The sequence below is a fragment of the Diabrotica undecimpunctata genome, chromosome 7 (assembly GCF_040954645.1).
Source record: "Diabrotica undecimpunctata isolate CICGRU chromosome 7, icDiaUnde3, whole genome shotgun sequence".
NCBI lineage: Eukaryota > Metazoa > Arthropoda > Insecta > Coleoptera > Chrysomelidae > Diabrotica > Diabrotica undecimpunctata.
The window spans coordinates 42,836,845-42,864,785 of NC_092809.1; the positions used below are offsets into that span (position 1 = coordinate 42,836,845).

General features: G+C 33.4%; 1 long non-coding RNA gene across 1 annotated transcript in view; it reads left to right on the forward strand.

The window, feature by feature from the left end:
- The first annotated feature begins 1,667 nt into the window (after positions 1–1,667).
- Positions 1,668–27,941, forward strand: part of LOC140446260 (uncharacterized) — a 161,303-nt gene continuing 135,029 nt past the window's right edge. The window contains exon 1 of the long non-coding RNA XR_011951480.1: positions 1,668–1,789. This is a non-coding gene — a long non-coding RNA (uncharacterized lncRNA). The remainder of the gene's footprint in view (positions 1,790–27,941) is intronic.

Genomic DNA, 27,941 nt, shown 5'->3' on the forward strand with positions numbered 1-27,941 from the left:
ATGTTGTTCAAAGGTGGAAGCAAGAGTTCTAGCAATGTCTTGTAAAGAACACAATTGTAGTATTATTTATTTTAAGAGTGATAATTGTTGATGAAAAATACTTTAAACCGGAGATTTTCTGTACTCTTTTCCAAACTTCACTCATTGGAGTACGCGTTTATTTCGGAGACGTATTTTAACCATGAGGATTTTTTTGACTTGTTTTATGATTATTTGGGCTAAGTACTCATTGTTTAGTTTAATTTTTATATTCACTAATATGTATTTTCAATAGAATATCTACAATATCGTGTGCTGAATCTCTGATTTTGTTGTTAAACATGGCTTACGATTTGGGTTACTATATAATCAAATCTAGTGATAGCAAAAAAAGTAAAAGGTTAACTTTTATAGTCTTTTATAGAAGATAATAACTAGAAGAGTTTAGATCGTAGGATAGATTTGGATTGAGTTAAAAAATTATTTGTCTACGGCCATCTAAGAGGACAGACAAAAAAATATAGATTGGGAATGAAAGAGGCAATATTATAAAAAGATTTTCAGGCGTATAATATTGAAAATTCGAAAATGTTGAAGTTAATAACAATTTTTGCTAAACATATTTATCTACTGCATAGTTAACAAACTACAAATGCCTTATTGCCTCTTTTAGTTCTAACGTGAAGCTCTCAGAGTTAAACATGGAAATGTTTTCTTTTAAAAATTTGAAATATTTAATTAATATTTAAAAAAAGGACGGCAGTTACAAGAAAAGTCAACAATTATAGAATATAATAAATAAAAAGTCACTTATTGCCCTTACTTTCATGTCTTTGCTAATTTCTTTATAGGAAAATACTACACAGATGTAGATATATTAAAAATCAGTGTTCTAAATAGGGAAAAAAAAGGAAAATTGAAACATTTTAAGACAATATCAATAAATAAAGGTACAATTATCGTATTTTTATTAAAATTGTTAACAAAAGTTGTCATTTTTGAGGGTTGGAGACCTGTTTTATACTGCTAATATGACTTGCTTCATTTGAACTAGATTTGCATTTCTAGTTAGATATTGGCGAAATTTTGTGACCATTGAATACTTTATCGATGTAACAAAGTGTGTACATGACATTTTAGCTCTAAAAGTCTAGTTAAATATTATATAAACAATTGGTGTGGTCCTAAATAGAGCAAACTCCTAGATACCGACTTCGAGAACTTCTAGACTAAGTTTAACATGATTTTCGCTATTTTTTATTACTAATTACGCTTAATTTGACAAATCTGGCCCTAATACATGGGTGTAAGTGTTTGTATTGTTTTAAAAAATTTTGCAATAACAAATTATAACTGCGAAATTAGATAGCGGCCATTTTGCGAAACACCTCCGACTTGCGAACTTTCTGTCGCAAATTTTCGACATTCCCACATAAAAAATCCGTACTTTTTGGTGCTGGGATTTTTGCATAAGCTTTGTACTACCCCAAAAACAACTTTTGTAAGGTCGACAAATAATATTGGCGGTAAAAGGGTGCAAAATCAAGATTCACCACTGCGAGAGGTGGAGTAAGGATGGTCTGCGCAAGTGCGCTGACGTAACGATAGCGAGAGTCTATCTCTGTCGCGCGCACGGTGTATGTATATTATTAGGAATTTGGTTGGTTACTATGCAATACAGTGAGTGAAGAAAACAGTCGCTACTAAGCAGTCTTGTAATATAGTGTGTTCGTCGTTCTTGTGATCTGGAATTTCTACCCTATAGAGGACACACAACTACGCATTTTCTGTGGGATAGAACTCGGCAAAGGTGCGTATTACCTATAATTTGTACTGCGTATTATATTTTGAAATTTTTGCGGGAAATAAGTACGCTCAAAGTATCTTTACAAGAATATTTTGTGTCGCATTTAAATAATATAAATTCCGAACTGTGCGCGATATCTATGTTCGCCGACAAAAAAATGTGTCATGGTATTTTTGAATTAGGTTATCAGTTGTGCTTTTATCATCTTTATTTAAAGCTAATTAGGAGAAAAGTTTTTAACAATTTTTTCAAACGGATACAGGAAGTAGCTGAACGTGTTTTATGTCTGAGATCTAAGAAAGTCTACAGTAGAAGGTCTAAGTAACCCAAAATGTGTATCTAATGTAATGGATGTGGGGGACCGACTAACGTCTAGCTCGTTGGGGCTCCCTTAAGGAGAAATCGCCGAATTACATATACCTACTTAGTCATTGGCGAATTTTTTGTAGACCGCCAGTTCATTAAACCTTTGGATTTCGGTTCGCTCCATTCATTATTTTTATTAGACGAATCTTGACTAACGGTGTCTTCGGTCTGCAAATTTATACTTTTCGATAATACGACAATTAGCATATTTTAGTCTGGCCAGCTAGAAAACTCGAAATTTGATTGTGAAAGGAAATTGTTAACCCGGATGTGAAACATTTGTTGATTGAGCTGATAGGTATGTCTCTATGTTCTTTTTTATAAGTAGATTTCTTTATTGGGATGTTTAAGAGACTTTAAAACTATTTGTTGATATTTTGGGTCTCTATTGAAGATCTTATCATTTTGTAAAAAATAAAACCACTTGATTTTTGTTGTAACTTGTAGTTGTAAATAATTTTGAAAGTTTTTTAATTATCACCCCTGTGTTACCAATGGATTATTTGACAAAATATTCATGATTTGGTACGGAATATATTCTAGAAATTCCAAAGTCTGGATATCTTTTTAAAAATAATGTGTAGTTTTGATCCAGAAATGTCTATAAAATTATTGGTTTCTTCATTATTTAATTCTACATTTTTCGAAAATTATTTTAACTGGGGTGGGTCTCGTCGACTTTTATTATCAATTGAATATTTCATAGTATTACCCACTTTTTATGATTCTGTGCGAAATATGTTACAGAAATTCAAAAATGTGTATTTAAAAAAAAATACGATTTTGGTGTGACCAATGTCTCAAGTTTTAATATTTGCCCAATATTCTTCTTAATTTGATTCCATTTTGTTCACAAATCACTATAATTTGGGATTCTTCGTGTTCTTATTCCTAATGCCCATTGAGTCGTTGTTTAACTAATAGTTTTGGATTTTATTCATTTTTCAGTATTTTTCTATACTCTATTTGGAAATGAATGATAGCAGTATTTATTTATAGCAGAAAATTACAACGGTTTATCAAAGGACTGTTCAAAGCAAAAAAATTATATGACATCTCGACAACATAAGATGCAAATGATCAAGCCTTAAGACTTTAAGCCAGAATTACACGATTCAGTAGCGGAGAACAAGGGTTTACATTACCATACCTAAATAAATATTTCGTTCTCTTCTGATTAGATTAGTTCTTTTGTTTCTTTTATTGTCCATATAAAGTTTTCGGAATTTTTCTTCCTCTGCTGGGACATGGCTTGTAGATTTTTGCCAAATTTTCAGATGAAATTTTTGATATTGAGTCAAGTAGTTGGTGAATAGCTTCAACATTTAAACGCAGATTATTTGAATGGTGGAGTTAAGCTGCTAAATGTAAGATGGTAATTGCAACAACGTAGCTCTACGTCCTTTTGATACACCCAATAAACTATAATAATACAATAACACATATTTCTTAAATTTTGGTAAATGTAATTTACCTACAAAAGTATGTTTTTGAACATAATTGCCTTTATTTCTTAGCTTGTTATTGTTAACTAACTATGACACGACTATGACAATATTGAGTATAAAAAAATACGATTGTGGTCTATTGTCAAAAATAAATATTCACCAACGATTTCTTTTTTATTTAATTCTACAGTGTCATTCTTAAAGTGCGGTCTCCCAATAGGAGATTGAATACTATCATCACTATATTTATTCTATGTACCGCTACTCTGAGTAGCCTTGAGAGTCCCTTAAATTTTTCAACCATGACACTCCTTCTTTTTGATTTTTCAAAATCAACGTAACAAAGATGCACATCTACATTTATATCCACGTATCTTTGAACTAATATAATAAAAGCAAATAACGACTTCCTGGCTCGTAATTGGTTTCTAAACCCAAACTGACTATCCCTTCTTCCAGTTTTTTGTTCATACGACCAAGTATTATGTTTAAGAATAATTTGAGATTATGACTTTTAATGATATTTTGTTCTGTATTCACCACAGTCTTTAACGTTTTTATTTTTAGGGTTGAAGCAAAATGTCGTAAGGTCTCATTTATGCATTTTAAGTTTTCTACTGGGCTTTTTTCTACTTTCATCTGTTCTGTTATATTGTCTTTGAAAAACTCATTGATGTATTTTGTCCATCTTTTTAATTTTTCGTCAGTAGTTATTTAACACTAGTTTACCATTGGTATATTTTAGTATCCCATTTAGTAATGGAGTTTGATTTTCTATTGTTGAAAGTTTTGAAGTTTCTTCAATTTATCATCTTGAATGTCCATTTGGGCGTTGTGTTGCAGATGGTTTTCGGTATTTTTAATGTTTCCATATATTTCTAACCAATTTTCTCATTTATTCTTTGACCTTTTCTTTTGTTTGAGCAAGCTACTTGCTCATGGATCCACATTCCTTACAACTATTCCTAGATCTTACGATATTTAACTTGTTTGCTTTCGTCGAATTTGTTAAACATACTAATTTTCATTGGAATGAATAATGGCTTAATGCCATCTAAAAATATCTATAGGTTAATGTTCACCCCTCTTCATTGAGTTATATTAAAATTAAAATTTTCTTTAATGTTAAATACAGGTCCTTGTACATCTGAAAAGTTTGATGTCGGATAATCAAATGAACGGTCCTCAATTAAGTCGTCACAGAAACGTACCTCAAAGTACTGACAATACCATTTTAAATATTTTATTTAACAGTATAATAGGTTTATATTGTTTTATGATTGAGACGGATAAAACTTAACTATCAAAAGAATTTTCTTTCTAACGTAACAAAAACAAAATGATGTTTGACATTGATCATTATGTTTGACATTTTCCCTATTATGCACATTTGGCTTTTCCAATTACATTTCCTCGTCTTGGGTTATAACAATATCAGTCCCCCGCGTAGAAATGACCTGTCTAAGCCCTCTCCCACAAAGTTTTTTTTCTTTTTCCTCTCCCGTTTCCAGAAACTTTAAACCCACTTTAAACCCCGGCAGTTCTTTATGATAGGTCATTTTGAGGTCAAACATATTCTAACATATGCTTTCTCAAGAAACCTATTAGAAGATTAATATTTCAATTTTGAAATGCCGTAACCATCATCATCATCATCAGTGGCGTTACAGCTCTTTATGAGCCAAAGCCTTCTTCAGAACAATCCTCCATTCGCCCCTGTCTCTGGCAAGTCTTCTCCATGCTCTAATTCCGATAGACTTCAAATCATTTTCTAGGTTGTCTTGGTGCCTAAGTCTCGGTCTTCCTCTTCTTCGTTGTCCGATCGGCCCTCTTCGGTTAAAAACTCTTCTGACTATGGCATCTTCCTCTCGTCTGATTACATGACCTATCCATCTGAGGCGTGCTACCTTAATGAATTTTACAACGTCAGGTTCTCCAAATCTTCTATACAACTCAAAATTGTAACACCTGGGCCACAAACCTTGTTCTTTTATGCCTCCATATATTCGTCTTAGTATTTTTTCGCTCAAAACGTTTGAGCAATTCTTGGTCATTCTGTGTTAGTGTCCAAGTTTCTAAACCATATGTTAGCACTGGTCTTATTAGTGTTTTGTATACAGTCAGTTTAATTTTTCTAGGCATTTTTGAGGCCATCTGTCTTCTTAAGCCATAGTAACACTTATTGGCGAGCACTATTCTTCTTTTGATTTCTTCACTGACGTTGTTATCTTTGGTTAGCAGCGACCCTAAGTATATGGAGGTGTCAACACCTTCTAGTTCTAGGTCATCAATTATTATTCGTGTAGGTGTCGGGTTGCTTGACCTAGTGCAACACATATATTTGGTCTTTTGAACATTTATATTTAGTCCCATTCTGTGTGAAGATGCTCTTAACGACCGAAATGTTTCAGTCAGAGATTCTGTGGACCTACCTATGATGTCTATGTCATCTGCGTATCCGACAATTTGTACTGATTTGTTAAAGATAGTACCATTTGTAGTAATCTGCGACTCTCGAATTATTTTTTCTAATGCCAGGTTAAATAGGAGACACGATAGTCCATCACCCTGTCTTAGTCCATTTTTGCAATGGAAGGGTCTTGAAAGATCGTTTTGGATTTTTACCATGCTCTCTGCACCTGTAAGTGTAAGTTCAGTTAACCGGACAAGATCAAACGGAATGCTAAATTCTACCATAGCAAGTAGAAGTTTATTTCTATTAACGGAGTCGTATGCGGCTTTGAAGTCAACAAATATGTGGTGGGTGTCGACGCCGAACTCTAGGGTTTTTTCAAGGATCTGCCTCACTGTAAATATCTGGTCCGTTGTTGATTTATTAGGACCGAAACCGCACTGATATCCTCCCACTATTTGTTCGGCGTAGGGGAGGAGTCTTTTGTACAATACGTTGGACAACACTTTATATGCCATGAAATGCCGTAACCATCTCAACCTATTTTCTCTCAATTTGGCATCAGTTGATGCTCTTCTTCGTCTTCCTGGTCCTCGTTTTCCTTCTACCTTTCCCTGTAGAATTAATTGCAGCAACCCATATCGTACCCATAAAAACGTCCTGATTAGCTGTTTCTTTTTCTTAAGAGTGCAGTCTTCATTTCTTAAGATGGGCAAAAATTCTGACAAATTTTTCTCTATAATATACGGCTCTCAATAAGAATTAAGTTTTGGGACCCGTCCACTCTCTGATGTTTTCAACCACGAACATCTTCTACCAGGACCTCTGCTTTATTCAATTTCCCCTCCATCAACAACCTTAAAGCTCGTAATGTCTTCTTCGGTACACATGTCCTATATAACTGGTTTTGCGCTTGTTGATAATGTTAAGAAGTTCTGTGTCATCGTTTCCGATTTTACGCAATACTGCCTCGTCAGAGTCATGGTCTGTCCGCGATATTTTCAGGAGTCTTTTAAGTACCCACATTTCGAAGGCCTCCAACTTACTCATAGCACTTAGGTTCATTGCCCATGTACATTCTAACCAATTATAAATGACTAACGAATCAATTTTATGATCTTTTTTTTTTCGAATTATATTGCACATTAATTCATCAATTTTTTTTCTAATATTATTGCCCTATCTAATATTATTAAACATTACTATGAAACATGATCTACAGACACATTAAAAATCTCGTGATTAAAAAGGAACAGTTGCCTTCATTCCTAAAATAATATCATATCATACTTCCCCTTTAAAATGGTCTAAAATTATCACGAAGGTCTTTCATCTCACTTCCAAGACAGATTTGATTGTTAAGGTTAATTGAATATTAAAACAGTTCTTTTTAAAGCGGTAGAAATGAGGGTTGGCACCCTCTTTTTATAAATATATAGATCAATGACCCCTACTTTCTTTACGATTAGGGACACAGTTTTAGAAATAGTTTTATCAAAATTGTGTACTTCAAAATTTTGAATAGTTTTTTTTTCTTAATGCCTTAATCAATCATTTTTTGTTTAATTTGAGTAGTAACAAAATTAATCCATTTGCTTCAAATTTTTAAATTGTATTGTTTTGTTTCAATTTGAAAGTTATAATAACTTAAACCAAGTCTTCCTTGTATCCTTTATGTCTGGTTGACTTTAGTGATTTTAAACACATTTTAAAGGTATCTACATAATAATATATCGTACATCCTCCATAATGTTTTCTAATACTGTTTATACCTCGGTTAATCTAGTTTGAAGTAAAATTTTTATATATATTTTTTATTATCTGTAATGCCACATTCAAAGTTTTTGTTGTTTATATTTTACCTATTTTTTTAAATTAAGGTGATTAGAGATGTTACTATTTGCTATATGGTAGATTGGAACAGAAATGTAGGAAAAGATCCAAACGGGCATCTTAAACAGTATTAGGGAATACGGAGAGGAATATCATGAACTGAAGTGGAAGAAAAACACTAGAGTTCGGTACTAGCAACGACCTATTGACAGGGAACACTTTCTGGGAACATCCACTGGAAGACAGATACACAAGATGAGGACTAAAATCAAGTATATCCAAACACAAAAGAAGCAGAAGATTGACTAGTAATGGCAGACATGCTGATAGAAAGAGATAAAGAAGAGCAGATAAAACAACATCAAAAGCAAACAAGATAAGGTACATAAATCCAAAACATTGAAAAAAAAAAAATAAAAAGGGCAAAATAATTCGGAAATTAAATAAACGAAAAATACACAACGAATAAAAGCTAGTTCTGGTGTACCATAACATTATGAATCATGGAAAATATTGAGAGATTATTACACAGATAAATTTTATGAACAGTCTAAATTTAACACAAAAATTAAAAAAAGGGACGAAAAATACCAAGAACCCGAAGAGATAAGCATGAAAGTTATAGAAGATGCTTCAAAAATAATTAATACAGGAAAGGCTGCGGTGCTGATTAAGTTGAATCAAAAACGGTAAAGCAGTTTGTAACAGACGGAAAAGAATGGCTAGTACAATTACTGCAGGGCATGGCAAACTAGACTGATTCTAGTCAAATCTGAAAACAACCTGATAATTCCCGTACGAAATAGATAAAGGTCACCTTTATGTCTGGTTGACTTTAGTGATTTTAAACTCATTTTTAAGATATCTACATAATAATATATCGTACATCCTCCATAATGTTTTCTAATACTGTTTATACCTCGGTTAACCCAGTTTGAAGTAAAATTTTTATATGTTTTTTATTATCTGTAATGCCACATTCAAAGTTTTTGTTGTTTATATTTTACCTATTTTTTTTAAATTAAGGTGATTAGAGATGTTACTATTTGCTATATGGTAGATTGGAACAGAAATGTAGGAAAAGATCCAAACGGACATCTTAAACAGTATTAGGGAATACGGAGAGGAATATCATAAACTGAAGTGGAAGAAAAACACTAGAATTCGGTACTAGCAACGACCTATTGACAGGGAACACTTTCTGGGAACATCCACTGGAAGACAGATACACAAGATGAGGACTAAAATCAAGTATATCCAAACACAAAAGAAGCAAGTCTAGGAACAGAAGATTGACTAGTAATGGCAGACATGCTTATAGAAAGAGATAAAGAAGAGCAGATAAAACAACATCAAAAGCAAACAAGATAAGGTACATAAATCCAAAACATTGAAAAAAAAATAAAAAGGGTAAAATAATTCGGAAATTAAATAAACGAAAAATACACAACGAATAAAAGCTAGTTCTGGTGTACCATAACATGAATCATGGATAATATTGAGAGATTATTACACAAATAAATTTTATGAACAGTCGAAATTTAACACAAAAATTAAAAAAAAAAGGGACGAAAAATACCAAGAACCCGAAGAGATAAGCATGAAAGTTATAGAAGATGCTTCAAAAATAATTAATACAGGAAAGGCTGCGGTGCTGATGGAGTTAAATCAAAAACGGTAAAGGAGTTTGTAAAAGTCGGAAAAGAATGGCTAGTACAATTACTGCAAGGCATGGCAAACTAGACTGATTCTAGTCAAATCTGAAAACAACCTGATAATTCCCATACGAAAAAAGGACAAATAGATAAAGGTCAAAAAGAAATTTTGGCACCAACCAGATACAAAAAGAAAATGACTTGACTGAATGACGCACCAACCAAATAGAATACAAAATAGTGCAAACAAATGAAGAATGATTAAAAGAACAATGCGCAGACATAGTAGCATACCACAAAAGAACTGATAGTTTTAACACACACACACACACACAAAATTAAAGAATTAACTGACAACAATAGAAAAAAAAAACCGGGAATACTGAAAGATACAAATAGGAAACTAGTGCTGAATATAGCAGAACACACAAACAGTACTAAAAAACAAATTAAATATTCGTAAAGTACCTACAAAGTAGATATATTAAAAAAAACAATAAAATCCATCGAGCCGTTTCGGAGATATAAGTGACTGAAGATTTTATATTATTTTTGAAGTGCACGAATAAAATACTTCCCTCCCTTGCCCCTCCAATAGGTCGGCGTTTGTACTTCATTTTTGAAGTTGACCTAGGTCTCTCCTGAAGTGCAAATTGAACTAACATTTTTTTACATAAACATAAACTAAATATTCAATATTAAAATGGCGCAAAGTACATTCCTTAATTGTTATAAACAAATAAGCTGTGAATTTAAAAAAAAATTGCCTAACTTTGGCCCTAATTGACCCAGGTCAATTTTTTTTAAATCTTTAAACAATATACGATTTTCGAATATGTAAGAATAATTATGTTACGAACAATAACACAATAGTTATTCTATTTATTTATGACTAAAAAATTAATATTTTTTGTAAAATTGTTTTTCAATAATAAATATTTTTTTCTTCAATTATTTTACTCTTTTGAAAGAAGAAGACTTACTGTTTTATTTAACCGCAAAATTGTTCTAACTACATTTGTTTTTGACTTACGGTATTGCAAAAAAGAGCTTTCTGGGATAAACAAATGGAATAAAATTTAAACAATTCAATGATTTGCTTTGAAATTTTTATCTCATATTAAACATTACAAGACCCAACTCTAAGGAAAATTTTAAAGCCTCGAGAACAGTTTTTGCAATAGTTATAAATAAAATTTTGCTCCTTTTTGCATTCATCTAAACAACAAATAGGGTAAATCTCGGCACTTCTGGTGAAATTGTGAATTTACTTGCTTCTACTCCTGCTTTTTACCACATATATCACACATGGATTCATATTTTTTTGAACAGTCTTTGTGCAGCCAAAGGTGGCAGCTATAATATATTTTATCCAATCCACGTCCACGTGGATATCCAGCGATGAGTCGGATTGGATGTCAGTCGTACACGCTTTTTGTTTCTTACGTTGCTTGGTTTTGGTATTTCCTTAGGTAATCTCTTTGGTTACTATTTTTTCTTTGGCCTTACTTTTAGCATTTGGTCCACTCTTCACTGACACAATTGTTTTGTTTTGTCGTTTTTTGATTCGTAGGTTGGCGATATTTTCTGGAGAATTCACAAAATCTTAGCTAGAGCTCTAGAATTCTTCTTTCCCAGGAGTTTCCCAGGGGTTGTTTGACATTATTCTGTTGCCACTGTTAAAGTCAGATCTTGTGCTTCTGATGAAGAATACATGATTTCTTGTAAATTTTCCGCACAGCCCAGGTGTAATAAAGTTTGCCTGCGTTCATGTTCCTGCTGTTTATCTACTTCTGTTGTTGGTTTTTCTGATGAGTTAGTGGTTTGCTGTCACAAGTAGGTCTATTTTAGGTGAAGTGGGTAGACAGAGCAAAACTATGTTATTTTCCTCTGCAAACTCTCACACTGCTGCAATGGAAGCTATGTCTGTTAAAAATGAGCACGACTATTTCCTCAGGCTTCCTCGGTGCAAAATGGTTCCTTATGTTCGGCTTTTTCATTTTTTCCCTTCACATGCTGGAGGTAAAAACAAACACTCTCCATTGCAGCAAGGGATTACAGATATGCTTTCACCGGATGTTATTGCAGCTACGCTCTTAGATCCATTTGTTACCAACACATAACCTGGTCTATTATTTAGTTAAAGTCCGGATTTACCTACGTTACATATATTTCCCGGTATCAAGGAGTTGTGCTCTATTAATATATTCTGTAGCACTGAAAAGTAGTTTACAACATTTTTCTTGTTTAAACCCCTTGATCATGCCTGTGAAACTCCTTTCAATCTGCGGATTGAGAGTTCTGGATTTTGTTTTAAGAATAAATGTAGCCAATCCATTCCAGCAATTTCCTTTTCACGGTTAAACTTGTGATACAGATTACATTTCTTTGCCAGTTTGTATGCCATGATACGTACTTCTGTTCTAGTCGGTATAAATCCGAATTTTTCTAATCTTATATGTTTTACCATCTTCTTTCTTGTGTTAAGACAGGCGGCCCACCTGAAGGCATTTTTCTAAAGTACCCCTTTGCTAATCTTATCTTCAGCGTTGACCATCGAAGACCAAACTCCTTTGATGCTTCATTCAGGCTCATCAAACCAAAGCAAATCGGACCAAACCAATAAAAAAAATTGGACTTTGAAACAGCGGCGCTGTTTTTGTATACATTGTATAAAAATTATTAAGCACTGAAAACAGTTTTGCACAAATTACTTACGATTTTTAAAACGGGGCTGGTTTTCACAACGTGCTCGCTACATAAATGATAATATACTGTCAGCATTTAGATTTACAGAGAAATATATGTACCGGGAAAAGAAATAGTGTTTCATCCGATTCACTATATCACCCTGAACTACTTTAGGTATATAAATTTTTGCAAATCGTCATTTTGAAGCTTTTCTTATGCTCTAAAAGATGGTTACGCCAATAAACCTTCAAAACCTTATGTTTTTCAATGATAAAATAAAAACGCCAATTTTTTCACACTAATTTGATTATAGATCAAAACTATCAATAAATTTTATGCAGGAAATGGTTAGAATATGTTTGTATAAGTTAGTATCATACATCAAAACAATATTTCAGTACCCTGGCTTTTTAAGTGTCACGACAAAGTCCTTATTACCCTGGACTATTAAGACTTTCTCTTGTCATCAATCGTTCAATAACAACTCTATTTTTTAACACATTTTAATTAGAATGGCAAAACAGTCTAAATTGTTTGATCTAAAAGATCTTGATATAACGGAGTTTTTTTTTTTCGGTTTTAAAAGCCCCTCTTACTTTTCATTCAGATTTCCATGTAGAAATAACGACTGATATTCATCAAAATGTAAGATCCAGGTGCATGTACGACAAATGAAGAACATTATTTACCAGCTGCAAAATCGCAGGTGGCAAAGAAATTTAAAAATCAGGTAAGCAGCAATATCCCGTCACTACGAAAGGCATGTTCATTGCGTTGCTATAATATAGAGTAAGAATACGCAGGGTAGATTGTTTATAGATTAAAAAAGGAGCAGATAAATAACGGAAATCACGGCATTTTATGGATTTTGAAATGAACAAGTTGTCGGCCTAAAGGATAGAAGACGATATCACAAATAGATGGTTTGTTATGTTTGTACACTTCATGCAAAAGTATATGTTTAATGAGAATCTGTGGTGATTGCCATTGTTTAAAGTAAACGTATTAACAGACAGATTAACAGATTAAATTTGTGTCACAAATTTTTTCATTTTTATACTTTATTTCTTAATGGTTGACATCATGCTTAAAGTTGACTAAATATAAAGGGGTTGGTAGATTGCTTATGCTTTGTTGATTCTGCTCAAGACTCTTGCTATCTCAACCTGGTCCGTGGTAGACAATTCTCGGAAAAAACATTTTGTAATCCATTTACTATTCGATAATCTCTATAATGCAATTTCGGAATTTTGATCACATTTTCCACAAATATTTCAATCTACCAAATACAAAGTTATTTTAGGGACCCGCGCATTGGGCAGCCTGGCTGCGGCAGTCACTCAAACCCCGACGGTTTACAAGAGCCCGCGCACTAGGCAGCCAAGAATCCATGGGTGTGATAGTCTCTGGAAGGCACCTATTGCACAGCCCGTTGGCTGCCCGCGGCCATAGCGAGTGGGTATTCTGAAGGAAAATGAATGTGGCTGCCTTTAGTCGTCTCCACGCACTTATCACCCAACGTTTTTAAAATTACTTTTGATGCCAAAAAATTAATTCGGAAAGTTAAAAGCCGTATGGTGATCCGGGATATCTTCTGAAGAATACAGTGATCGAGAAGGGAAAAAAGAAGGATGGAAAAAAATTAACAATATAATTTGCGAGGGCGATTTACCAGCCTTTTCTTTATTTTGCATTTTTACGAGACTAACGGTAAACAATTATGGCTTCTTTGATCAGCATCTCAGATCAGCAATTCTTCCTATTGGTTGATTCACGTCTCACATTGAACATGACCAAGCCATGTTTATTAATGCCATAGTATCCTCATTCCCCTAATATGACCATTCTTCGTTTTATCCTTCTTTGTCACTTCACTCATCCGTCTAAGCACTCATTTCCTCCACATGCGTCCGTTAGTCCTCTTTCTTTTTAATTGCTCAACGTTTAGTTCCGTACATTTAGCTGGCTGTTTTATAGAATTTTTCCTTCAGCTTCATTGAAATTTTTCTGTCACACAACTCACCACTCGCTTTCTTATACTTCATGCGTCCAATCCTAATTCTACTGCATCCATCTCCCATTTATTTCTCCATTACTTTGTAATACCGATCCTTGTTACTTTTTAAAATGATTTCACCAACTAAAGATATCAATTTATTTGTTGTAACTCTCATCTTTAAATGAACCTTCTAAAGACTCTGTTTTTGTCCTACTCTGCTTTAAATCTTTTTTCTTAATAGCTTGTCTGCCCTGTTCCAGTTTTTGTAGCAAGTCGCTTTGTGTTTCCTATTTTCTACTAACACTACATTATCAACATACATTAAGCACTGGGGAATGTTACCCTGTGGTTTCGCTGTTATCTGATCCAATCCTAATGAGAATAAATATGGACCAAGCACCGAGCCTTGGTGAAATATACTGCTTCTCAATTCGTCTGGCATTTGTTCAACTTTCATAATAAATAAACCTTTTAGCCACCTTGTTTGTTGTTTTGGTTACCATTGCTGTTAGTGTATTCGTTAGCACAACTAATTTTCTGTCCAATTTTTCATTTAATAAACTGCCAAAGTACTTTTTCCATCTCTTCTTGACATCCTTTTCATGAATTAATATTTTATTATTTTCATCTCTGATACATATATTATTAAAATATGTTGCTTTCTTTGCTCTGGCTATTATATATATATATATATATATATATATATATATATATATATATATATATATATATATATATAATTTATTTATTTATTTTCTTCCTTGGTATCAAGTTGATCGTATATGCCACTCTTTATATCATTTTCTCTTTTATTTTTTTTGTAACTTTATTTGGCCACCACCAGGTCTCTGCCATGGATACAAAAAGTTATCTATGGTGAGGTACTTCGGGGCATAAGTAAACAAAAAGAATTACTCAGCATAATTAAAAATAGAAAAATACAATACTTGGGTCATGTGTTGAGAAATGAAAGATATGAATTACTCCAAATCATTTTGAAAGGTAAAGTTCAGGGCAAAAGATCAGTCGGAAGATGCCACAACTTGTGCTGAAATACCTTTCATGTAGCAGTTTCAAAAGCTACATTTGCCATTTGGATCGCCAACCTTCGAAAGGAGACGGCGCAAAAAGAAGAAGGTCTCTTTATTCCGAAACTTCTGACGTTTTCCAAATATTTCAGTAGCAATAAATATATGGACTATCTTCCTCCAAATTGTATTAGTACTTCCTTTCATGTTTCAACACATTTTTTCTACTATTCTTGTCCTTAATACATCTTCTTTCTCTTCTTTTAACATCCAACACTTAAGTTTTTGTGGTCTTCTCCGATATTTTGGTTTACTTCGCTTTTTTACTCCAATGTCCAGCACAAGTAACTGATGTTGTTGGATCACAGTGTCTCTAACTGTTATCTTGCAGTCCTTCATTTATGTATGTATATCTTTTTTTCCTGTCGTGAAATAATGTATTTGAGAGTGGGGGAGTTAACTCTTTTAAAGAATGTATTAATAGTCGGCATATCTGATGCTATTGCTAATTCAAGCATATCATCTCCATTTTTAATTCCAAAGTCCAATTCCAAAGCCTAGTTCTTCATGTATTGCTTCATGTCCATGGAGGACTAGAAGCTGGAGATGATATGCTTGAATTGGCAACATGTACTCACATTATTAGCCTAGTAAAATTACAGTTTCAATTAATTATGAAATTATTCGTCACTGGTTTATGACAATACGTTGGGAATTATTAAAAACTGTGCCATTAATAATTTAAACAGGATATAGTTTTGAAGAATACTAATCTGCTGGAGATTTTCAGGTGTGTTGCACAGTAAATATTTGCAAATACCACATCGTAAAGTTTTTATTTACGTGATCCCCTGTTAAGTTGCATATGCTGACTGCACTATATTTTCCATTGAAAACAGCCGTTCACGAAGAACTACGTACATATGTGCCCCGCTTGTCTGGACTACATTCTCCCTCGATGATGATTTGTGATTAATTTCCCACAGTATAACTGTTAATTCACCAAACTCTTTTTATTGTATAGAAGTCTGCGGCCTAGATTCCTGACTAGGTCACTTTGTACGTCACATTTTTAGAATTCCTTTCGTTAAAATATCCGTCAGGTCAATAACCTTTTAAAATTCTTGTATCGATTGTTGGCTATAAAAAATAAGGATTGTTAAATTAGAGAAATCTCTGAAAAGAGTGGCGTATAAATGGTTTGCACATAAAATATTTTTATATTCGCAGATTAATTTTTATTAGCTTCTCAGTTAATAATACTACTGCATTTTTTATAACTAGTTAGTGATTTCTATTAGTAGCTATTTCCCACTTTTTTCGGTTTAATTTAAGTTCTTAGAAATTCTATAGTTTTAGATTTTTTACATTTCGTCATCAGTACCATTTTTAATGCTTTTTTGGGAGACTACTCCCAGAAAGTTACTTACTTTAAAATTTCTATACACAAAAATTTTTATTAGACATATAAATATGTTGTCATCTCACATATTCAACCCTTTTAAGTAATTTATTTATGGTTATATGTTGCATGTTCTCCGTTTGATAACACTCAGAGTTTACGTTCCGGAACCAGTTCTTCAAATCTTATTATGCCAATATTCGACTAGTTAAATATTGCAAAACAATGCCCCCGTTTATCAAATACTATCTCGTCCTCATCTAATAAAAAATAAATTAACCAGAATCATTGCTTTCATTGCGAGTATTATTCGTACGTCTTTCTTTCTAACTACCAGACATTACCACATTATGGTATCTTCTAGGATTTACCGTTAATTAGACTTTTTTGCGATACAATTTCATCAATGCTCTGTATTCTAGCACCTTCCTTCTTCTTCTTGCCCCTTGTAGTCTTACCCAACATCCACAGTAACATTTTCATTTCAGTAACTTCCATCTTTTCCTGAACTCTCTTTACAGACCTCACCTCACCACCTTACACTACGTATCTTTCCTTCTAGCCCTTTATCAATTTTTAGATTACAGAGTACCCTGCCCATTAGCTTCCAGTTATACCAACCAGCTGGTATCCTGTGAGCAGGTTTTTATTTTTGCCCGAAGCAATTCGATGATTCCAACCATTCCTGTTCCTCCCAACCACATATACTCAGTTTTCGACCTGCTAACCTTAAGTCCTCTCTCTTCAATAGCCCTTATTCACTCCCCTCATCTTCACCAAAATTTATTTTCTCTCCTCTAAAACAATATCATCCGCAAAGAGCGCTTACCAAGGAGTCCCTTCTCTTACCTCTGTCAGTTCATTCATAAGATTAAACAGGTAAGGACTCAGTGAACAACTTTCATGCAAAACAACCGTCACTGGAAAACTTTCGGTCGATACGACACAACTCCTTACTTTGGTGGAAGCTCAATACAAATCGTTCTTTTTCTTATTGCGCCGTTTCAATAGATTTCTTTGGATGAGGGGTCAAACCATCTCCTCAGGTCTTTCAGCTACGAGTTCTGGCGTCTTCCAACTGATATTTTGCCCTTTACCTTCCAATATGATTTGGAGTAATTCATATCTTTCACCTCTCATCACTTGACCCAAGTATTGTATTTGTCTCTCTTTGAAACAATTCGATCGTTTAGTTGTGACACTGTCTCAGTTAAACAAGACTTTTTTTGTATTGATTTTTTCTTATTTTTCTAGTGTCACATATCGACGCAAGAAATCCTGTTTCGTATCTTAAAAAAGTTAAAATCGATAGAGCTCAGTTTGAATAACATTTCTCAAGTCCTTGCTTAAACTGTATTTTTCCATCAGGAAAGCATGGGTTATACCTCACAAAATTCGGTTATTCCTAGTATTTTAAAAATTGCAATAGTAACACCATTTAAACATCAGTAAGTTAAACTAATATTCCGATTGGCCTCAAATTTTGTTAGGTTTATCGTATGAAAGTTACTACCATCAAAAAAATGTATGAATTAATTATTAGTGACACTTATTGAATGATGTACTATAATAGTAATATGATATCATTCTAACTACATTTCCCTTGAATTTTCTTACAAAACGATCTTATTACATTATGATTCATTAACTAAGGTGTTTTACGACTTATCTGAGAATAATTAGTCACCTTACATTTGAACTTATTCAGTTTCTATCAGATATAAACATTCCACTATTTTTCCCTCTTCAGAGATATCAAATATTTGTCTAAACTATTTCTAAGAAGTAATAATTCGTTTTGCATTTGAAAGATTTACTTTTTTCGCAACGACATTTTTTATGACTGTTAACTATGATACTGCAGTTGTTTACAAAATAGTTCGAGCATGCATCATAGAATTCTGAGGATGTGATCATCTAAGATATGGGGATCCACGCAGTAAAATGTAGTTAGTATGAGTTATATTCATAAATATTAGCATACCTCTTGCTGTTTCTGTCTTGTCTTTTCGTAGATGTGTTAAAAAAAATAACGATTTAACATATTATAGTCTAGGCCGTGTCTAAAATTATTTATTAGCTTTTTCTTCAATATTCTTCGTCTGAAGTCTATACGTTAAACAATTTTCGCAATAATTATGTCAATAATAATGTATTTGTTGCGAGTAGACCTTACACACCAGGTCCTAAACTTAATTAATCAGAAACATTCAAGAATATACGTTATACCATCCTCAGCTAAGGCTTCTAAATAATGGTAGCTCATGACTTGCAGGATTGATCTCTTTTGGTTTTTTCTATAGTGTTGCTATAAAAATACTCATTCCGGTCACGTCGATTGTTTGATACTAACTAGATGGCCATATTATAAGACTTTTTTGGCAATTTGCAATTATTTTTTGGTTTACTTGTATCATAAAGTTATTTGTTCCCTGGTCCAGCATAAAACTACGATCTTTCTTCTTTTTCAGTTATATTTCATGATTTTGGACTTCTGTAAAGCTTATGTTCAGGACTACAAGTGAAGTCACATTTGTAACTACAGACAGAACCCGTTGTACCATTAAATTTGCCGTGGCTAAGCTAACCAGTTTATCCGCATTGCCCAGGACACAATGTCTGTCTAGCTATCAACTCATCAATAACATAGATTCCAAAAGAGAGGAGGTAAGACTCCCCTCTAAGCCACGTTGCATATATCATACTCAGCATGCTGTCTATCCACATGCAGCTTGTTTCGTGTATTCAGCCGGATCACTCCTGTGATAGCTTCGTATTAGGTGTTATCGAATGGATCTATACACACACTGTCCTCAACCTAAACAAGACACCACCCTTAATGCACTTATCTAGCAGTTTTTATGAAGTCATACAAATGACATTAGGCTTACTGTCTCCGGAATTTAAGTTTTCTTGTGCAGTTGTGTCATATTTAAGTATAAAATCATCCTGCAGTACGTACATATTATTTTTTGTAGAGGTCATTTATCCTTTCTGTAGAAAGATTGTTAAATCCAATCCGCACACGATGATTTATATGGCTCGAGTGAGTTTTTTTCCATTTGACTTTCAACTGATCTAACACTTCTTTTGTCATACGCCAGTTTTCTCTAGAACCATAAGTCATGGTCTCCATTCTAGTATGCTACCATGTTTCTAGTGGTGTGTTTAGTTTCGCACTGAGTAAAGGATGTCCTGAAAAGTTTTTCATGATCTATTCTTACAGCTTTTCAAGTCGAGGTATACTTATCGGGCTGTTCGCATAGAGATACACAACTGTATGGAGCCTTGATATTTTTGCAGTCTAAATTTTGATTGGTTTATATTTTCATACTAACTGGACTGATTGAACATATTAATGACTGCGTAAATTAGAGAACCAACCTAATATTTAAAATACTAGGCTATAAAAACTGAGCTATGCATAACATATTTTTTTTTAACAAAGTCTTTTTGCCATAAAAAATTTACTTTGAGGTGTGACAGTTTTCGTATAACCGTGTCGAGTTTCTCAGCTACCCCTGGACGAATTTTTTCCACAGTTTATATCGTTTAGTAAATTCTTTTGACGTCGTGTGTTCATCGTGTAGGTAGTCTACCTCTGCTACTTCACACTGTAATTTTTTTGGTCCACGGCTCGTCATTCATTTTGGCCACATGGTCCGCCCAGTTCCACTTCAGACATGCTATGCGCGCTATTTCATCTGTGACGCATGTTCTTTTTCTTAGTTCTTCGTTTCTAACGCTGTCTCTGAAAGTCAATCCAAGTAGCGAGCTTTCCATTCTTCTTTGGGCTACTCTAAGTTTGGTTGCTGTAGCCTGGGTTGAGGAAAGCATTTCGGCGCCGTAAGTCATGGCTGCAAGCACACATTGGTCGATCGTCTTCTTTGTCAAATAATTTGGCATGTTGCTCTTGAAGGTGGATAGAGCCCCATGCTAAAGTGATTCTTCTTTGCAGTTCAAGTTTTTTGGTTGTCTCTAGCAATTTGGATTTAATGACCTAAAGTATACATTTTTGTTCTAAACAACTGAACGTTTTTAATCTTTTTGGTTTAAAAATTAAGCTATTTCTTCACTTCGATCTTATTGAGCTGCATATCTTTTGTAATGTAAACCTTGTGCATTTTTTTATCTCTATGAAGGTTGGCTCATTTAACCAATTTTAGATAACCTTATGGATTCATATATCATATATGGATTTATATACGAAGCGTCTTCAATAAAAGTTCAATTAAAGCATTAAGTAGCTGGTATCCTTTCTTTTATTCTCCAACTTTTGACTAAAAACACTCCCATATATTCCGTTCTTACTCATCAAATTCATTGGAAATACTATTTTAATCCACAATGTCGTTTTAATGTAGTTTTTTATTATATAACATTCTTTGTCTTAATTTATTCTGTAAGTGTTTTTCGGTAAATCGCTTTATACAATGAGAATACTAATTTTGTTCTGGTTTAACCATTTACGGAATTATACAGTATGATGTAGATAAAAAGGTAAAAAAATGATATCACCATAGCTTGCAAACAAGGAAAAAAATAATTATAACCAATACTATCTTTTTTTTGTCTTTCCAGGAATCCTCATTGATTACCCGGTCTCGCAGTGTAGCTATACCTTCGTTAATCCGTGTAGTTGGTAGCCCTCCTCGTTTCCTCCTATTAGATGAAGTGTAGTTAATATCCTTGGCCATCTATGCTCTTCCATGCGCCTCATGTATGTACCATATCAACTGTCCTGTCTCTATGCCTTCAGTTGTGTGTATTCGATTCATGCGTAGCCTAATTTCATTATTCATATGAGCTCTAGTTTAGATATTTGATACGCTCTTCGGGGAAAATTCAATTCTATTGCGTCTACTTTTTTCTTTATTTTTTCCGTGATCTGTCAGCATTCTGATCCATCTGTCAGTGTTGGCTCTACAATTCCTCTGTGTGTTGTCTATTTTGTATTAATGGAATTGTTTATTATGTAATAAAAATATCAATCTTTTTCCGTGAAAGTGGCGCTTATTTTTCATTAGAAGAAAAAATACCTATTTTACATTGAAGACAATGCCCTTAGTTTAGTGCTTACATTTCATTGGAGTCAATGCTTATTTGTCGGGTACAAAAACACTTATTTTCCAGTCGTCATGCTCATTTTTAATCCGAAGTTAAGCTTAATTTTCATTCGAGGCAATACTATATTTTCACGAGAAGGAATGCTCATTTTTCTGTATAACATAGCTTTAAATTTTCAGTCGACGTAATGTCCATTTTTCTGTGCAGGTAACACTCATTAGATGTACATAATGCTCATTTATCTTTTAAAGTATGTATTATAATTGTCATTTTTTCATTGGTTCAAGTAATTAGCAAGATAGCATAACACTAGTAGCTTTACTTCAAATGGAAAATCCAAACATCTATATACATATATTTAAATAAAAAAATTACTACGACTTAAATACAATACCATAAGTTATTACGACATCTGAACTACTGTACAGCATGCTAAATATTTAAGTGTTACTCTTGGTGCCGGGTACAACTAAACAATATGGTTTTCATTCATAAATATATCGCCGTCTCTTTTCCGCCTTCATGAATGGAGGTCTTTGAATCATCAATGGATCGGAATGGGCGGAAGCGACCAATACGCCAAACTACATACACTTCCGCCTAAAACTTTTATGGCTTGCACTTAAAATGTGAATGCAAATTTACGTGATTCATTCGGAAAATATTTCAGTCGTTCGCGAGATTCAAAGAAAATATTATTTTAAGAAAAAGATATTTTGCATAATATTGTATATCTTTAAAATTATATCATGTCTGTGGAATCTCGATTTGGATTACCTGTTTGTCATTGAGCGTTGATGTCACACACACTCACACGCTGACTTTTGTATAGTGTGGTGCAAATAAAGAAATAAATTAATTTCATTACAAGTGAATATGATTTTAATATCGTGAGAGAATTCCGTCCGTTTTTCTTTATAATTATATCGTCTGTGTAAACATAGTTTGTATCACAAAAAAAATCAGCTTCCCTTTCGCTAAAAAAAGTTATTTTCAATGAAAGAAGACCTCGACCTCGAATGGACTTCGACCTAAAAATTAGCATTATTCGGCCAAAAAATGAGCCGTATAGTTGCGATAGAAAATATACATTCAGATGCAAAAAAACGCAACAGAGAAAATTTTGGTCAAATTCAAAGTATTTCAGTTTTTTTCTTTTTAACCCTATTTTGATGATTTTTTTAGCACACTGTGTAAAAATTTATAAATTTTAATTTAGTATAGTGAATTTTTTAATAACATTTTGTATTTGACTTATTATACGGGGCTAATCGAAAGAAAGTTTTTTATCCTAACTGTGAAACATCCTGTGAAATAATTCCGTTAAGGGATTTTCGTAAAACCATGTCTTCTAAGTAGTATGTTATTTTTGTTTCATGTGAAAATATGGATTGGTTCATTTTTAGGAGCGAAATGACTTTGAAGGAGTGTCATGTCGACATCCCAGAAGCACTGTATTTAAATAATGATTAAAAGCAACGACATGATCTTGGTTTCAATGAACAATGATCACAATAACAAAACAAAAAAAAAACAACTTAAATGTAACTTAACCTAAGTACGCAAATCACAAACAAGAACTACTAAAAAATAACTTAATACTTTCTATTGCCTCCCCTAGCAGTACACGTCGGCTCATGCTGTCTATGAGGTTGCGAATATCATCTTGCTGGATGTTTTGCCATTTCTCTTCGTTCGTTAATTGAGCAGTATTTTTGCGCTTCCTTCCACTTCCCGCTTTGCGCTTGTTTGTTCCAGTTCGTGTAAAACGTTCCACTACCCTTTGGATGGTAGAGCGAAGAGTGTGTAGTACTCTAGCCATATATTCATAATTTCGCCCATCTTCAACCAGAGCTACGCCTTTGGCAGAATCTTAGACACTAAGAACCACGATCAATTATAGGTAAATAAAATGTTAGTGTAAATATGACATAATGATATCAGTCACAAAAGCCACCTCGTCGTCGTATTACAAAATAACTCCAAAATAATCATAATTTAAAAAGTCCTAAATTGTGGGTGGCAAATTCATTTTGCTCTAAAAAATGAACCAAGGCATATTTTAACATGAAACAAAAAAAAAACAATGCTTAGGAGACATGGTTCCAACCGAACAATAAGGTTTTACGAAAATTCGCAAACGGAATATGGAATATGTTTCAAAGTTAGGATAATAAAACCACGTTTTAATTAACCCCGTACAATAAGCCAAATGTAAAATTTTATTAAAAAACTGACTATACCAAATTAAAATTTATACAGTGTGCTATAAAAAAATCATCAAAATAGGGCTAAAAATAAAAAAATTTAAACTTTGAATTTTACCAAAATTTCCTCCGTTGCGTTTTTTTTGCATCTGAATGTAGTAGAACGTCCAGATTTGTAGGTTTTTCTTTAAGATATAGGGCGGCGCGGCGGCTGGTTATTCTGGTAATTAAATATGTAATTAAATTGGGGTATATACCGTTAAAGCAGGACATATCCTATGTGCTAGCATTAGTTTTGACCATTAATTACATTTCACCTTACAGGGACCCTCTCTCTTAAGGCATGCTTGCATTGCTAACTGATGTAGAATAGCTTTTGTAATTACTCTTGTTAGTGTTAGAATTATTGATACTAAAAACAGAGTTAAATCTAAAATTAAGATTAACTAAGTATGCAGTTCAAAATTTTTAAAATTCAGCAAAAAAATGCAAGCTGTCACCTCTCTTCTTTTATTTATTTCAAAATGACTTCTTCTTGTTTAGCCTTAAGTAATCCAACTTTGGACATAGGCCTCCCCCAAATCAATCCAGTGTTTTTTATTTTCCGCCACTTGTTTCCAGAGTTGTGTCCTCCGATCTTCTTAATGTCATCAGCCCATCTCATTTGTGGTCTTCCTCTGCTTATCTTTTCTAACCATGGTCTCCATTATTATATTTAGTGGTTCCATCTTTTATCCTTCAGTCGGGCATTGTGTCCTGCAAATTTTTGGTCCCTTGGTTTTGCTTCTAATTCATTTGTTTGTTTTGTGTCTATAAGTCTCACCCCGAGCATTGATCTTTCCATCGCTATTTTAGTGCTTTCCATGATCCAACTCAGTTTTCAGTTTCCAAATCCTGCCCACGCTAACTTTTTGTTTTTGTGGTAATCTCGGCAGTTTGATTTTCTTTGTTAACTTTCATTATCTGTTCCAGGTAGATGTAATCGCTTACTGTTTCTAAATTTATGTCGTTCAACGTTATTTCTCTAATGTTCGGTGATTTGTCATTATTTTTGTTTTTTTCTAAGTTCATCTTAAGACCTACTTTTTCCGAAGCTTGAAATAATTGCGTCATCATTGTCTGAAGTCCTTCGAAACTTGTAGCTTATATTACAATGTAATCAGCGTATCTCAAATCACTCAGTTTTCTTCCATTAACATTTATTCCTTTAGCTGTCCAGTTAATGTCTTTGAACACGTCTTCCAGTCCAAGTGAGAATAGTTTTGGTGAGATAACGTCTTCCTGACGAACTCTTCTGTTGATTGGTATAGCTTTGGTTTTCGCATCTATTTGTATTTTTTTCATTGTAGCTTTCTTGTAAATATTATGCATGAGCATTCTGTATTGGGAGTCTATCCTGCAGTTGTTCATAGCTCTTTCTATTGTTCAAAATTCTATGGAGTCGAATGCCTTTTCATAATCAACGAAGCCAATGTATAAGTTCAAAATGACTGTAAGAAGATGATCCGCTGTACTGTAACCCTTTCGGAATCCTGCCTGCCCTACCGGTTGATAGCTATCGAGTTTCGACGTTAACCCGTTATAATATAGTTATAGTTATTACTCTCATAAACAGTTTGTACATTTGGGCAGCAGGGAGATTGTCCTATAGTTCTTCAGATATCATCTGTCTCCTTTTTGAAGAGAAATATTGTCAAACGTTCATTCCAATCATCTGGGACTTCTCCTGTGTAAAGGCATTCGTTGAAAAAAATTTTCAATTCTTCGAGAATAATTTCACTTCTCTCCTTCAACATTTCTACAAGTATTCCATCTGGGCCGGAGCCTTATTGTTCTTTAGTTGTGCCATAGCTTGTTTTATTTCGAAGGATTCTATGTTAGGGAGTATTTCTGAGTTGACATTCGTAATCTTTCTCCTTAAGATCTTCCTTTGCAGTGTTATCTGGGTTCTTGTAAGATAACAGCGTTCGTTGTACATATAAAAGCGTTCCTGATAGATTAGCTTATATTATAATAGACCTAGATAATAGAACCAAGATCAAGGTTATACAAGTGTATGCTCCTACAACAACACATTAGGAAGAGGTAGTTGAAATGTTCTACGAAGATTTGATAACAGCATTAGAAGAAAATGATACAAAGTATACCATCATTATGGGAGATTTCAACGCAAAATTAGGTAAAAAAGAAGAATATACTGAAACTAAAATAGGGATGCATGGTTATGGCACACGAAATGAAAGAGCAGAAAAATTATGTAACTTCTTAGAACAAAAAAATTTATATGCCATGAAAACAAACTTTAAGAAACCAGCAAACCGAAAATGGACGTGGATATCTCATGATAACTGGCAACGATCATCGCCTTTTAAGGGCAAGGATTCTTGTTAAATAGACGAAAACGAGTAGAAACGGGCAACAGAATTATTGTAATCAGATAGATCAAACTAAAATGCGACAGAAGGAAGATGATTACAGAGAATCTTAAGAAAAGAATTTGTAGAACATTATCAACAAGAATATTCCGACATGAACACAATTAATAAAGAAATGCAACGAAAGCTCTTGAAAGCAGGACCGACTGTTGCAAAGAAAACGAAAAATAAATAAGACAGAATAATTGATGGAACAAAACGGTTGATGGAAAAGCGACGCACATTTCTAAGCCAAAGAAAGCGAAACACTGATGGTTTCAAAGAATTGAATAAACAGATAAAGAAGGGAGTAAAGGAAGAATTAAGGAACTACAATGAAAACAAGGTAGAAAAAATAATAGAAAAGAACCGAGTCCTGAAATGCTTAAGATCAAACTTAGGAAAGCCTATAATAATCTCATTGAAGAATAAAGAACGCAATCCTAAAATTTACTCAAACATTTTACCGTGATTTATATTCCTAAAATAAGAACAAAGATTCAAAATGGCTAAAGCCTAAAAGTATAGCAACGTGTGTAAAGTCTTTTCTTAATTACACTTGTAATTTGTCGGAATGTTAATTAAAAATTTCGTCAGAGCTTACCATGGGTTTGCTCTGAGGGCACCAAGAAGCATAAATATACATATCAGCCAATGGCGATACGTTGTAACGAAACCAAACCTTCACTGTCTATTTTACATACATTTTACTCTAGTATGGAGTATTAGGAAATCGTTTTCACGAAGAGATTTCTGCCTAGACGAATTAGAATGACGTGGATACAACTTATAAATACCCATACCATGCGTTTTGGTGCACTGGGTCGTCTGTTTGGTTTTGCAAGTTTAGAAAACACAGATTTGGACGGAATCCTGAATTCATTTCCAATTTATATTCTCGTTTAATGTTTTTGTTACTACAAATTGAACAAAAATTCAATGAATGCAGAGCAAAAGGAAGAATATTCAAAAGGCGGTTTTCTAGCGTAACATAATGCAACGAACAGATTGCATCAATGTTACCACAAATTAGTACCACCATAATCTTAAAAAATCTTTATAGAGTGAATATCTTCTTTAATATCGTATATTATACTGCCTTTTTTATTACTTGATAACAACTATTTTATATAACCATGTATCGGCATTCGGAATACTGTAACACTTGTGTAAGTAGTGGTGAAAAAATAAATAATATCTATCACCAAATTGTCCATAACTAACGTCTCTTAGCACAAAAAACGCGCAGCATACCATCAATACCATAATGTATGTCGGCTTTGCAGTACCAGACAGTCCGACAATTTAAATACACAGCAAGAATGTTCATATACGAGGAGGTCACCGACCTAGCCTCTGTAGTTATGTCTAAGTCTAGATATGTTGTAAATAAATAATTAGTATATTTCTGTTGTGTTTCTTGTAAACCAAGTTACAACTACAAAAGCTAGTTTTATTTATTTACAGGCGGTAAATTTTGTTTCGTGTACAGGATGGTATCACAAAATTGGTTATCACAATAGTTTTTTAGTCTTACAACAATGAATTTGGGCTCTACTGTGAATCGGAAATGTTGATTTCAGGATATATCAACTTTCAAATTGTTGGACATCATTTTATAATCGCACTCGA